The sequence below is a fragment of the Myxocyprinus asiaticus genome, chromosome 35 (assembly GCF_019703515.2).
Source record: "Myxocyprinus asiaticus isolate MX2 ecotype Aquarium Trade chromosome 35, UBuf_Myxa_2, whole genome shotgun sequence".
NCBI classification, from domain to species: Eukaryota; Metazoa; Chordata; class Actinopteri; order Cypriniformes; family Catostomidae; genus Myxocyprinus; species Myxocyprinus asiaticus.
In genome coordinates this window covers 15532486-15548352 of record NC_059378.1, presented here as the reverse complement: position 1 = coordinate 15548352, position 15867 = coordinate 15532486, and positions in this window count along the sequence as shown.

Here is a 15867-nt window from a genome sequence, read left to right as displayed (position 1 = left end):
TCCGTCAGGGTGAGCATTCTGCAGTTCGCTAATAGCCCCATACAGTTCACAGAGTGCTTCCTTAGCATTAGCACTGGGGGGAATGTAAACTCCGGTTATAATGACAGTGGTGAATTCCCGTGGTAAATAAAAAGGTCTGCATCTAACAGTCACAAACTCCACCAGCGATGAGCAGTAGCTAGAGACTAGCATAGAGTTCTTGCACCATTCCATGTTGATGTAAACACACAAGCCACCACCGCGAGTCTTACCGCACAGAGCTGCATTTCTGTCGGCATGAAACGAAGCGAGCCCGTCTAGCTGAATGGCGGGTCCGGAACTCTGTTGCTGAGCCACATCTCTGTGAAAACAAAGACACAGCAGTCTCTAAACTCACGCCGTGTAGTCTGCGTGACTTCGGATGAGTTATTGCATTTGTTATGCCCTGTGTGAGCGCTACACACATACGTTCAGTTCAGGCTGTCTGACCAGCTCTTTGTGTGCTATGGAGGATACACATATGAACGTCCATCTCCAAGCAAAGGCTTTCCCACTGGATCGTTGATGCGATCACCCTGGCTTACAAGTCGCAGGGTGCGAATTGCACAATTGGTGTTAAAGCACATTCAACTAGAGGCATGGTCTCTTCATGGGCATGGATGAGTGGTGTGTCCTTACAAGACATATGTTTTACAGCAGGTTGGTCTTCTCAAAACACATTCACAAGATTTTGTAACCTAGAAGTAACGTCTTTCTCTTCACAAGTCCTCTCTGTCTAGAGCGCTTGCTATTTCGTTGGCCAAACATAAACTTGTTGCCTTTTTAAGTACAGGCTCCCCTGTCATTTTACTTAACCCATAAAGTCACAAGCACTTTCATTGTAAATAAAACTTCCTTCCCGACTGGGTTCGTGAAGGGGTTAATTCATACTGTATGACTATAGTTCATATATCCATTATAAGTGCTCCCCTCCTGGCTCACCATGAGGGTTATTCACTGTGGCATACTCATGTCGGTCGCCGTCCCACAGGACTGCGGCATCATGTTCTTTCAAGCATTATGCTTCGGGATCCCTCTCTGAAATCAAATTCATGGCACTGTCATGGAAAAAGTTACTAATGATAGAACAGACTCAGTCAACATGGACTGAAGGAAACCAGAATGGTTGGCCATCCTATGTCTTTGACAAACTCATTTGTATTATTTTGGAGCCTAGTCTCTCACCCTGAATTTAGTTTTTCTCTGTCAATAGAGTGTAAAAGTAGGGTTCTGAAAGTAAAAATCCTAAGGATTGTGTGTGTGTGTGTGTGTGTATATATATATATATATATATATATATATATATATATATATATATATATATATATATATATATATATATATACACACACACACTACCGGTCAAAAGTTTTGAAACACTTACTCATTCTTTATTATATTTTTTTTTTTTCACATTTTAGAATAATAGTAAAGTCATTAAAACTATGGAATAACATAAATGGAACTATGAAAATTATGTTGTGACTAAACAAAATCCAAAATAAATCAAAACTGTGTTATATTTTAGCATCTTCAAAGTAGTCACCTTTTGCCTAGAATTTTCAGAAATGTACTCTTAATATTTTCTCAACCAACTTCTTGAGGTATCGCCCTGGGATGCTTTTTAAACAGTATTGAAGGAGTTCCCATCTATATGCTGGGCACTTATTGGCTGCTTTTCTTTATTATTTGGTCCAAGTCATCAATTTAAAAAACTTTTTTTTTTATTTATTTTTTTATTACATTTTAGATTTATAATGAAATAAATGTATATGGTGGCACAATTATATTTTTGTCTACAAAACTAATTTCAAACATTTAAGCATACGTCTTCAGATCAAAAGATTTTTTAGATCATGGGAAACATTTCGGTCAAGTGTTTCAAAACTTTTGACCGGTAGTGTATATATATTTATTTTTTTACAACAAACCTTAAAAGACAGACCTACTGTGATCTTAGAGATAAAGCCGTGATATATGCTTCTATAGAAGCTAGAAATCAGTGTGATTTCTACATTTAAAAAAGGGAATTTAAAATCTTTATTATTTTATTTTTTGTTGAAGAATTAGTCTACACATAATCCTGAAGAGAGAACCACCAATCAAAGATGCCGCCATTACCATAGAAATGGAAACTGTGGCAAAAGAGTGCAGCATTGACTGCCCACTCACAAAAAAGCATTGCAAATTACATAATTGATTTGGTCTCTGTAAACTCTAAATCTACTTACCGTATGTATTTGTTCATATCTGAATATTTTGCAATAAACTAAAAATATAGTTTTTATACTTAGAGTAAATTACTTTTTTTATTTATACTGTCATTTTCTATTCAATTATGCCATTCTCAATGCTTCATGGGATGAAATTCATTATACTTACATTAAAAAAATGTAAGTATAGGGTATTTTAACTTCTTTATACAGTCTTTTTTTTGCCAATTTGCATAGAGTTTTTGCTTCAGATCAAAGTCTCAATTCATCTCAGAGCTTATTGGTTTGGTTCATGGCTTAGAAATGTTTCATGAAGAATTTTGCGAAATCCCCATTGAGCAAATAAATGTGAAAAATACTTCTGGAAACAAGACAACTAAAAAAGGTGAGCGATCACTGTTATTACAACAAAGAGAGCGTTTCAGTTATCTGTCTTCAGGACCTAAATTAAGCCGAATTGTCTATTCCAGATGTTTTCACTCTTTCATTCTGTATCTCTCTCTTGTTGTTTCATTTTTCGAAGAATGTCTGTCTTCTAAGGCACAATTCCACAGTGGGCCATAAAACTCATCTGCTGCAGTGCAGTTCAGAATGTCCTGGTAAAATGAAGATTATTTCAGCTCCATCATTGAACATCTTGTATTATCTATGCTAGCAGCTTCAAGCAGCAAAGGTCTATATGATTCATCATACTATTTAGCTATTGTATAGCATTTTATTGTTCATTTATATTTATAAACAACAATCTGCATTGTGCGGTAAGAATTGGTTGAGGCATAACTTAAAATCCCTACAAGAAATTTGTGCTAATCTTTAGTTTAGATGATTCTGAAAAAAAAAGATAATTTCATATTATTTTTGGTATTAACCACACAATGTGGTTTCAATGTCAAACATGAAACAACTAAGCTGAATCAGCTGCACCTGTTTTGCTGAGGCCACATAACAGCATGTAAAGTTCTCAGGAATTATGTATTAATAACAAGGTGGAAGTTTATCCATTTGATAACCCATTAATTAAACATTTGTTACCATGACATCATTCATTAAACCACAATGTAATTAGATGAGATACATTGCGCAGGTTGTGCTCCCTGCTCGTAGTTTCAAAATGAGGCTGATAACCAATTATGTTTTTTTAAGAATATGCACAGTACAGAGACACTCATAAGCATCAGCTCGGAAATGATGATACATTTACACCACCAACATTAAGATTTTTAAATGTTCTAAATTTAGTGGCTCATTGAGAGGATATTCAGTGTATATGTGTGTGTGTGTGTGTGTGTGTGTGTGTGTGTGTGTGTGTGTGTGTGTGTGTGTGTGTGTAGGTGGACAAAACAGAAGGAAAGTGAGAAAGATAAGAGGAAGAAAAATAGGCAGAGAGAGAGAGAAAGAGAAAAAATAAAGACTAGAAAATACATATCATTTGCATTCATCTGTTGATTTATCTCAAGAGCTTTAAATGTTCCGCAATCACAGATAAGTATTTACAAAGTGATTCAATTCATTCATCTCAGCACTGCAATTAAAGAATCAACATTTTCTAAACATTTATACATATTGCTAGAAACACTGTAGCTGATTTACTGCTATTTCTGCTTATAGCTGAAACCACTGACGGCTGGTGCTTTTCAACAAAAGGTAAGTATATTTTTTTAGTGTCTGCAATGTTGCTCCTGAAGCAGCACAACTATTATGGCTCCCATACATTCAAGACAAAGTGAGTTTTTCCACTCAGAGCCAGAAAGAAGGTCAAAACTGTCAAGCAACGGTATACTGTTTCTGAACATTTGGACACTGCTGAGGCCGGCATTTAGTGAAACAGTTAAATATGAGGCTGTCCTGTCACTGACTACATATTAAACATTAACCAATGTTGCATTAAAATGTGTTGTATCAATTACGAAATGAATAGAATCCGCATGAGCTCAGTAAAAGAACCTGTTTCAACCATTCAATAATGATTTAAAGTAATATATGCAGAAGATAATGTGCATTTTGTCATGTTTACATTCTGCATTCATGGCGCTAATGCTAACACTCTATACGTGGCCAGAATGTGCACTGGTTAACCTCTGTTACTGTATTTTATGATAAATTAATTTTGTCAAAAGAATCCACATACAGTAAGATCATGAAAAAGGTTTTTATAGTACTACTATAGATACTATTGCAAAGGTAAGTGTATATAAGAGTTGCAGACAGGTAAGGGAGATTGGACAGAAGTGTAAATGACTTACAGGCAGCAGACAAAGACATCAATAAAGCAGCATATCAAATTTGAGTATGTTTGTTTCCTTTTGTAGACAAATCTTAAAAATCACATGACATGGTCTTGGACAATGTCTCTACACAAACGAGTTTCCACCAGCTTGGCAAACTTTGAAATTGTGTGTGTTCATGTTGACTGATCACCTGGAAAAAATGTTACCGTCAAAGTAGGTGAAGCACTGGGTCACACCCACCAATTACGTTGACCAATGCCAGTAAGAAGATGTTTAACAGCCGGTACAAAGTTGTTCTGAATGTTCGCGCTGACAAGCTGTTTTAAACCACCACAACAAACTCAAAAATACCTTTTTGGACAGATTTTGTATGAAATGATGTCACATCTGTTCGCTAGTATTTCGCTAGTAAGTATATTGTATATTGGAGCCTTTAAAATACTACTAAACAGGGAACATACCAAACAAATATAAACAACCAAGTTCAGAACTGTATATTTACAATATACATACAATGTCAAAAATCAAGATTACAAATTATAAACTTAAGGCCGAGATACTGTATACTTCATACAAAATCAAAGAACGAATGGGCATGATGTCATTTAGAACAAAATCTTTTAGGAAAATTTCTGACCGGCTGCTAAACACCTGCTTGCTGCCATTGGTCCACGTCATCAGTAGGTGTGACCTAAAGCTCCACCTACTACTTTGTTTACATTTTGCAATTAGTATTTTATGTGAACACACCAGCTTGCAAGACCATGTCATGCGATTTGGCTAGAGGAATCAAATCTACTCAAATACTCTCAAGTGCCCATTCACTCATGTGCCAGCTGCAGTGAAAGCCATTCACACATCTGCCAAAGATATGCCTCTCTTATCATCATTATGTTGTGTGCATTTTGCCCATTATTACTCTTTTATACACCCATCTTTACAGTTGTATCAGTGTCATCATAAATTACAATAACAGAGTGTAATCGCCGCATATTATGGCCGTGTATAGAATGTTAGCACATTAGCTTCATGAATTCAGAAACAAGACAAATTAAACATTTTGTACTGCATATATATATTACTTTAAATAATCATCAAGTGGTTAAAACAACTTCTTTAACTGACCTCATGTAAATTCTACTCATAAAATGAGGCATAAAGTCATTGATAACACATTTTAATGTCACATTAGTTTAGGTTTTACATGTATTCCTCATATTTAAATGTACTTCTAAACGCCTCCAACAGCGGTGTGGCCAGGGTCTGAATGTTCGCAAACAGTATACTGTCGCTTGGCTGTTTAGAACTTCTTTTCACCCCTGAATGAAGACCGAAGAAGTATATCGGGGCCTTTAATGTGTTGTAATGACACCATTCAACTAACCTCCGACTACTTTGCATTTTACTGACTGAATGACAGTGATGTACATATATTATCATCTCAATTATCAACCTTATGTTGCAAAGTCCCACCCATTTTAGAGCTCACCCACTGTCCACAGTCCTGTGCTCGAGCCAGGACTATATGAACCAGTGAACTCGTGAAATAAACAAACACACACACACACACACACACACACACACACAAACACACACACACACACACACACACACACACACACAGTATACGTATGGACGCATACATTATTTCTTTAATAACTGCTGTATTTTTACATGAAATTATAGCGGAAGCTGTGGTTCCTGTGTACTCTTAAAAGCAATTGCAACTGGCTGGAACACTGATAAAAAAATATTGATAATTTCAGCTGTGTCTTTGCATCACATGGTTCAAAAAGATGTCTTTTAGCCCTGGCAGTCAGCATTGGTTCAGAGGAGGTGCTTCTCTTGCTAAAAATATGCACAGCCTTTAGTGGGGAGTTCTACTCTGGCATTTCAAAGATAAATCCCGCATGGGGCTTAACGTCTCGGAGCTCACCAAGCTTGCTTTGATCTTCCCTTGCAATTATCTACACCCTCATCTGTGCCACTTTCAAATGCCTAATCAACAAATCCATTTGACTTGCCATTTTGATCGCGGCGAGGTGGCATCTCCTCTCCAGGTCTTCTCGAGGTGCTGTGAAGATCATGTTATGTGCGAGCCCTGAAAGCCTCAGATGTTGTGTATGAACACATGAAAATCACAGGCATTCTTTTTGAACTTGGACGTTTTTAAACTCCAATATTACACAGGGACAACAGAGAAAGGACTAAAGGCATGGGCACTTGTACGTTGAGGAGAGTTTGTATAGAACATTTAAAAATCTTTCTATTATTACTCACTTTTTAGAAAAAAAGTTCATGGCATTCTATAGTATTTGAAGGATAATGTACAGTTGGCTGGTCATTATCGCAAAATAAACCCCAACAAATGGGTTTCTTTAATTTCTTATTAAAAATTAGTATTTTTATTTTCTTGCTTTAACTGTGGAATCCTGTGCTTTTAGGGATCATTATATAGGCTATATTTAAATGAATACCAGAGACTTCCAAGGCCAAACTTGGATTGGTAAGGAAAGAGAGGGACTGCAGAGTGATACAAAAGACATGAAAGTAGCTCCGGTATGTTGCCATGCACAACTCTCAAATATGCAGTGCCACGGTCATTATAAAAACACATTTTGATTGCTCAAAGCGATTGCTGATTGCTCACACCGAATTCAACACCTCAGTTTGAACATTTTCATCAAAGGTTTGGCAGTCTTCAGATTTATTGAGAAGGATTTAGCTGCAGGCAGAGCTCCAAAAAGGGACAGAGCACCAAACCAGCAGCAAAGATGGGCTCTGTCCCAAATGGCGCACTTGATGTGGACTTGCGGTCTCGTGGTCTTCATTTGCGCATGCGAAGTCCACGAGACCGTAAGGTTTCCCATTTGACGTTTTACTTTAGCGCTCTGAGGGGTGCTCGCGAGCGCTCCCTTTGCACCCTCAATGCGCCCTTCGGCTGAGCCCGCACAGCAGACAATTACCCAACAGTCACCGCTGCTGATCCACTCGACCAATCACAGCGGACTGGAGGTTCCCTGTCGGGGGAAAAAAACAATGCGGACAAGGAGATGATAAATCTCAAATTAAAAATGTATTTTAATAATTGTTTTTTTACTGATTTTCAATGGTGGCACATGGCTGTAGCTTGTAAGATTGCTTATATTTATTGATATAGCAACATTCAGTCTAACAGCGATATTTATACCTGAAGAAGTGTGACTGTGTGTATTTTATAACTATTTTTGCAAATATATGGCGGTATATTCTTTCTATGCATTTTACTGTGTTCTAAGCACCTGCCTGTAACCATCCATGTGTCTGAATCATGTTTATTTGTTCTCTAAAGATTTAAAACAATGGGGTTTTGTTACTGTAGTTATATGTGTGCTTTGTTTTTCAGAGGTTCTTGATTAAATTATCTAAAGCTTTATTGTCAGTGTGTTGCTTGAAATTATTAAATAAAAACAAATATTCAATAATGAGTTTAAAGTGTGTTCCTTTACCCTATTTATAAATGACATGACTTTTTCAAATAATAATTTGTAAAACTGCATGTATATAAAAACATAATGTAAAAAGAGCGTCATATGATTGAAGTCTGTTCCAAATGCACACTTTTACCACTCATGCCCACTCATGGACTTGCTGACTAGCGCCTCATCGGTCTGCACTCGCATACATCACCAAAGTCTGCACTCAGAGGAAGACCGTAAGGGCAGAGTGTGCCATTTGGGACAGGGCCATATAGGGAGCCACTAACCTAACCATTTCTCTAACCCTAACTGTGAGTTGGCGCAACCCCTTTTTAGAGTAACCCTGCCCCATCTGGTGTGCCTCACCCTCTTTAGGAGATTCCGCCCCCACTTGGAGATCTTCGGTCTGCAGCTATACCTACTTGGATTTATTGAGTGTTTACTGCAATATCTTTCATTATACTTATAATGTAAATAAATTAATTTAGTTAAATTATCCTATCATATAGATATTATAGATCCCCTAACCCAACCCCATTCCAAAACTTAACAGCATATCTTTAAATAATATGCATAATCATATTGCAAACAGTTATAATTTCATGTTCCCATGGTGGTGAGGGTGTATCATGCCTTCTGTTCATCCTTTTGCCCGCTGGGATTCTGTATTTCTTTGAAGCTCTTGCCGCTTCCAAATCATTAAATGCGTGATATGCGTGCTGCCTTGAAAAGCCAGAGTTCAGTGACTGAAATCCTAAAGACTGTGTTTAAAAGGGTTAAAGAAGAAGAGGAGTGAGGGAGATGTAAAATTATCCCACTGAGTGTATGTTTGTACATACCTAGCAATAGTTTGGTGACTAAATTACTACATTCTGGTACGTCCTCAATTTTATTTATTTTATTTTATTTTAAATCCCCAAAAATGTCTTTTAGTGTTAGGATACGGGTTTGGCTTAGTCTCAAGTATTTATAAATTGCTTTATTTAAAATATATATTAGATGGATATATAAGTATATGCATTTTAGTGGTATACACAGCATGTCAGATTATGATCATAGCATGTTGGAGACAAGCTCCTGAATTTGTGTGTGTGTGGGTGGGTTTGGATGGTTTACGAGGACTTTTCTTTTAAGTTTACAAACTGGTAATTACAAGGGTATTATGCTATAAATGTGGTTTATGAGGACATTTCTAGTGTCCCCATAATTCGAATCGCTTAAAAAAACATACCATACAATGTTTTTTTTTGGAAATGTAAAAATGCAGAAAGTTTTTTGTGAGGGTTAGGTTTAGGGGTAGGGTTAGGGTTAGGGGAAATAATCTATAGTTCGTACTGTATAAAAATCATTATGTCTATGGAGAGTCCTCATAATGATAGCTGCACCAACCTGTGTGTGTGTGTGTGTGTGTGTGTGTGTGTGTGTGTGTGTGTGTGTATGTGTGTATGTGTGTGTCTGTGTGTTAGACAAGGTTTACTCTGCCTGTGTAGACACATTTCTCTTTGAACTACTTGGCATCCATCATTCACTACCATATGCCAGGTTCATAGGTTGGTGGAAACACACAGGCACACACACACACACACACACACACACACACACACACACACACACACACACAGACACATGCTTGCACACAAAAGTAAATGGGTTATACAATATAGAATTTATGTTAAAGATTTTCTCTCATGATGTGAGAAGGGTTCACAGCTTGTTTGTTGTTTCCCTCATCTTTGTCAAGTTCCTCTCACATTGTGGTTCATTTATTTTTAAAACTTGCAAGGATAGGAAATGTCACAGAAGATGGAGTTTTAGCAGTGCAGTGATGTGTTTATGCCCTGGGAGTGTAGGAAAGAAAAAATGTCCTAACAAAGGCAGAAAAGGAGAAAAATGCTTAAAGAACAATTAAACTGTTTTTTAAACTGAAAAATACTGCAGCGTGATACACGCACAAACATACAATCATCTCCCAAATCTACCCACGCATGCAGTGCATACTGGATTACTCATTCAATCACATAACACATTCTAGCATGCTCAAAGCCCTTAACCATCCCCCCCAAAATACTATCACCTATACAAGAAAATAATGAATTTAAAATCATAAATTAGCATTGCAATTACATAAAAACAAACAAACTACTTAAGCAATAACACTCAATCAATTATTCACAGGGTAATCACAGTCATGCCAATATTCAGTACAACTGCAAATGTGATATTGCTTTTATACAACAGTTTTATAAACAAGAAGTTAATATCGAGTAACTAACATTTTAGATACAGTATGGCCAAAAAAAATGTTCGCCAATGAAAATAGTTCCAAAAGAAGCCAAAATAAATGTTGTGTTTTACTGAGCAACAAACTGACTGGAAGCCTGTCTGAAATGCTGCAGACACAGAAAATTGGAGTGATAACAACAGTTAAAGAAATAGTTCACCAAAAATTATAATCCACTCATCATTTACTCAACCTCTTACCATCCCACATGTGAATGAATTTCATTCTTTTGCTGAACAAACGAAGATTTTTAGAAGAATATTTCAGCTCTGTAGGTCCATACAATGCAATTGAATGGGTACCAACATTTTGAAGCTTCAAAAAGCACATAAAGGCAGCAAGTGAAGATTCACTGTAAAAAGGACTTATTTTTAAATATTTATCTGTTTCTCACTGCCACTTATCATATCCATCCTGAAGATATGGATTTAATCAGTGGAGTCTTATGGATTAATTTTACACTGCCTTCAAATGCTTTTTGGACCTTCAAAATTTTGGTACACATTTACTTGCATTGTGAGGACCTACAGACCTGAGATTTTCTTCAAAATATCTTCATTTGTGTTCAGCAGAAGAAAGTCATACACATCTCGGATGGCATGAGGGTGAGTAAGTAATGAGAGAATTTTCATTTTTGGGTGACCTATCCCTTTAAACATTCTATGCAGTTGTACAAAATATCAATAATCTTAGAACGCCACTTGGTCAATCAGATTAGTGGACCAGAATTATAGATATTGACACACAGTGAGCATGAAACATACATGTAGACCTAATAAGTTTTCAAGCATTCCAATCTCTATATTGGTAGTGTGTTTTAAGGGGGCTTAGAGGTCTTAGAGGGCTATTACTGTAAAATCATCTGCATGCCTTTTATAGTTACACCAAGTTCACATACAAAGTAAAGACTCAGTCTTTCTCTTTTACCAATAAAGGACATTCTTGGTCAGTGACTTTTGAAAGTAAATCCTCCATTGTGTTACGGTTAAGTGAGTTTATGTGAGAAAATGGTATCCACAGATGGTTAATTCGTTAGGATCATGTGCTGTGTTTGATTTTAAAAGGTAAATTATCGCAAGAAGGGGAAATAGAGAAAGTTTTTGTGTAATTTATGTTTCACTATCTGTTGTGAGTGATGAAACCATCCAGATGGTTTATTTGGACTTTCTTCCATTCACAATGGAAACTTTGCTGTCATAACCTGGCAATGCTCCTTAACTGACCTCCCCGAAGGGTCTACGCTTTGAGCAGAACTCACGTGGATAAGCAGGTTCTCTGTTTCCTAAAACAAAGGCTTAGAGCCAGTTTTGACATTTACCATCATGGATGCACTGTTTCCCAGTTTTAAACAGATATCAGAATTTCCATTCAGCCATGAGTTACCACAAAAATCATTACTGATCGAATGTGTTCTCATTGCAAAGTTTACTTAAATGGTTTATGGAAACAAATTGCCTAGACTAATTTGAGTTGTCTGAAGTTAAATGTGATATATGTAATTTGTTTGCTATTGCAACACTTTTTCCTATCCCAACTTAATATGCAGAGACAACTATTCTGGCTTTTGGGCCAGACCATCTCTTTGCTTGACCAATGTAACACAGGGAGTGTTAGGAATACCTGTTATAAAACAGTCACTGTGGGAAATTCATAAAAAGTTGCATCACTTTTGAGTGTCAATTCAGGTGCTAAATGCACATAAAATAGTCCTGCACTGTGAATATTAAAATTAAATCTGCTCTACAAAAGGTTTTTTTTTTTTTTTTCATTAAAAAATTAATAATGATTTATATTATGAGCTGTTAGGACAGATTTGGCAGGAAATTGCACTTACATCATTCGCTCTTGCGTGTTTACGTCATGTCTGTAAGCACAGAAAAGGGCTGGCCGGCTACTATAGAAGGTATGTGGTGGATAGGGAAGCTACAGTAGTCTCCAGAAGAATGTTTACCTGCTGTTTTGCAAAGTTTTTTTTTGGGGGGGGGGGATTTTCTCCTCAATTTTGCATGACAAATTCCCAATTCCAACTCCCCAATTTCCAATGCACAGTCCTCGTGGTGGCGTAGTGACTTGCCTCAATCCGGGTGGTGGAGGACGAATCTCAGCTGCCTCTGCGTCTGAGACAGTCAATTCGTGCATCTCATCATGTGGCTTGTTGAGCGTGTTACTGCGGAGACGTAGTGTATGTGGAGGCTTGTGCTATTCTCTGTGGCATCCATGCACAACTCACTATGTGCTCTGCTGAGAGTGACAACCACATTATGGCAACCACAAGGAGGTTAACCCAACATGTCTCTACCCACCCTAGCAAACGGGCCAATTGTTTGCTTAGGAAGCCTGACTGGAATCACTCAGCACGCCCTGGATTTGAACTTGTGACTCCATGTATGGTAGTCAGTGTCTTTACTTGCTGAGCTACCCAGACCCCCCAAAGTTGTTTACTTGTTATAATACTTAGATATGTTTTCTAGTAGGGTGTTTAGGCATACATAGATTGTGCCTTATTCACAAAACTCAGCACTATTTGCCTGCCACAATTAATGGAATTAGCAGAAAACAGACAGTAAGTTGATTTTTATTCAAAAGAGATGTTTGTGTACATTTTCTACCAATCATGGCAGCAGCAATTCATTAAATTATGGAAAAGAATGGTATAACTGTGCATATATCCAGACATTCAGTGTAGTTAAGTCCACTTTCATTATTTAAAAGAGTCAATACAGGTGCCTGGATAGCAGCGGTGTTCAGCACTGATTTGCGTTGTTACCAGATTTGCATCATTTCTGTAGTGAATCGGGTGCTAAAACAACACAGACAGCATGTGCAACAAACAACGCTATGGGGTTCTTAGTGAAGTGGTTGAAGCTAATTTGTGTATGTTGAATTGGAATGGATGACTTACAAGTTAACCGAGTAAGATAAGCAAGACATTGATATCAGTCAGCTATGATTTTACAGTGTACAGCAATACCTGATAAGCTCAACAAATTTGCTTTAATAAGCAAATTAATATTTCCCCTAGAGTCCTAGCCACAAACTCAATTCATTCTGATGTGTTTTATGACAATAAAGTAGCCAGTTCACACAACATCAATGTCACACAGAGACTCCAAGGGCTTGACTCCATTTAATTACCATTTTTATACCATCTCATTTAGCCGTATATTACTGAGATGAGCAGTGAATACACAGAGCTATGCTTCAAAAGCACAAGAAAGCTTCTTCTCCGTCTCCCCTCCCCCATGCTAACGCTAGTCTAGGAAGCCTCTGGGAGCTCACAGCGGTAATACATCATCTATATTTTAAAGCTGGTGGTGGAGAGAAGGCGGGGGATCCTCCATCTTAAGGTATACAGCAGACTTCTCTCTGACCCAAATTCCTCTCATATTTCCCAAAAGCTGAAAAAGCGGAAGATGAAACAGTGTGCCTGGTAGGAACCAAACCTGGCAAAACAGTTTTTTTATTTGTCGACATTTATGTTAGCCTCCTTAGCAGATTTTAGCCCCATCCCTCTCCTGAGAGATTCATCCTGGAAATAAATCAGGGTGACTGATAGCTGGCTCAGGCAATTTAATCTATTAGCTGCAAAGCTTTGAATTAGCAAAGCCTTACTGGAAATGGTACTTAGTGAAGTCCTTTCAGCTCGGCATGTAAACAAAACATACCATTTACCAATAGAACCCTGTTAACCTTCCCCCAAAACAGACACATTTAGCTTTCATCTAGAGAATGAAATGTAAAAAAAATAAAAATAATTTCACTGATTCAGTCTTATCCATTCCCGAACATTATCATTCTACAGTAGCAGAAAGCAACTTGTGCCTTAGAGCCAACCAGCTACACCCTCTATTAAAAAAGGTAATGCTATCTATATTTCATGTTTGATTAATAAACTGAATAGCTGTTCTTTCTTGTTTGTTTGTCTTTTTCAATAATATTGTTACCATGTAGTTATGGATGTTCTCAATTAGTACATTATGGTTACATTCCACGCAGTGCGCACATTATAATTTCCATAAGCACAATAGAGCGAACAGTGGGGTTCCGGAAGTAAAATGCCCATTTATTATATCCATAGAGAAAATGATTTTTAGTGATAACATACAGTACTGTCAAGACAGACTTATCATGAGAAAAAAAAAATACTTTGGGAACCAAGGCTTCTTATAAAATGGACATTCACTGTTGCATTCTATTGAACATATTTTCCATAAGCACAAATTCTCTTTGTTTTGGGAAATGTTAGTGGAAACTATTATTCAGCAGCACAACAGATCAGGTAAATTCAGTGACACTGTATAGCTTGGAGAGTGACTATAGGTCAGGACCCCCTGGGAGAACACAATCTGAAGGCTGCTATGGGCGATTAGTTCCGATGTCATGCAGTAGTCAGTCCAGAGCCCTTCTATCAAGGGGAGCCTACAAGATTAGCGACAAAGGGAGTCACATGATGCCATGTGAGGTTCGGACATGTGAACGGTGGGCTCTGTGCACTTTGTTAGTTTAATACTTTTAATGATATATACCGGTGAGATTTGATACACCCTGATCCATAACTGTTCTAGGAAACATATCAAAGAATTCAAAATTCTCGGGCTCTGGAGGCATTAAAAGACACTTACGTGCTCAAGCTGATGCCCCTCTGGGGGCCTCGGACCAGGGAGTCAATTTGGCCGGAGAGGTGAAAGAGATTCGACGTGAATTGCGGAACGTGTCGGCAATGCTGACGAAGGTCGTTGCTGACTTGCTGCAATACGTCGATCGATCACTGCCATGGAGGCGAAATTCACTGACGTGGTTACAAGAGTGGTGGATGTCGAGAAATGGATCAATTATCTGGATTCATCGGAGAGGGAATTAGTTGCTAATCTGCTAGCGACAAAGGCGGACTTGGAGTGTGTCTGTGAAAAGTTGGAGAATATGGAAAATCGTAGTCCACGGAACAACGTCCAAATTGTTGGAATTCCTGAGCGAGCAGAGGGTCAGAATATGGTGGAATTTCTGGACGGGCTCTTTCCGAGTCTGCTTGACATAACAGGCCATAAGCTGGAAATCAATCCGCTGAGGGAGACAGGCCCCTATCAATTCTGGCCAATTTTCTGAAATCATCCGATAAAAATCTTGTGTTATGTGAGGCAAGGAGGAAAGGAAGGCTTTCTTGGAAGAACCACAACATTTTCTTGTTCCCAGACTTTGCGAATTCGACAAGAGAGAAATGTGATCTATTCAAGGAATGCAAGAAACTCTTACATCAACGGAAGGTCGCTTTTGCACTAATGATCCCGGCCAAATTGAGAATAGATGCTAAGGATGGCCGCAAAGTATTTACTTGTCCCCAACAAGCATTGTCCTTCATAAAGTCAATGGAGTGAGTAAGTCATTGTGTGAATCTCACGTTGCAGCCGAGTGGGCCTGGCACACTGAACATTCACTTGACCATCTGAGGAATCTGGGCGCCTTTTTTGTTTCTTTTTGTGCTGGTTCCACCAAGCGGCTGGAGTTTGTTTTGTGTAGTAACACTCCTTCAAGAAACTCTTACATCAATGGAAGGTCACTTTTGCAATGATGTTCCCTTCCACCTGAGAGAGTCTCTCCCAGGTTTTGTATTGAACAGGAAGTACTTGCCCCTATTTTGCCATTGCAAAGACTTTCTATTAAACTAACCGGAG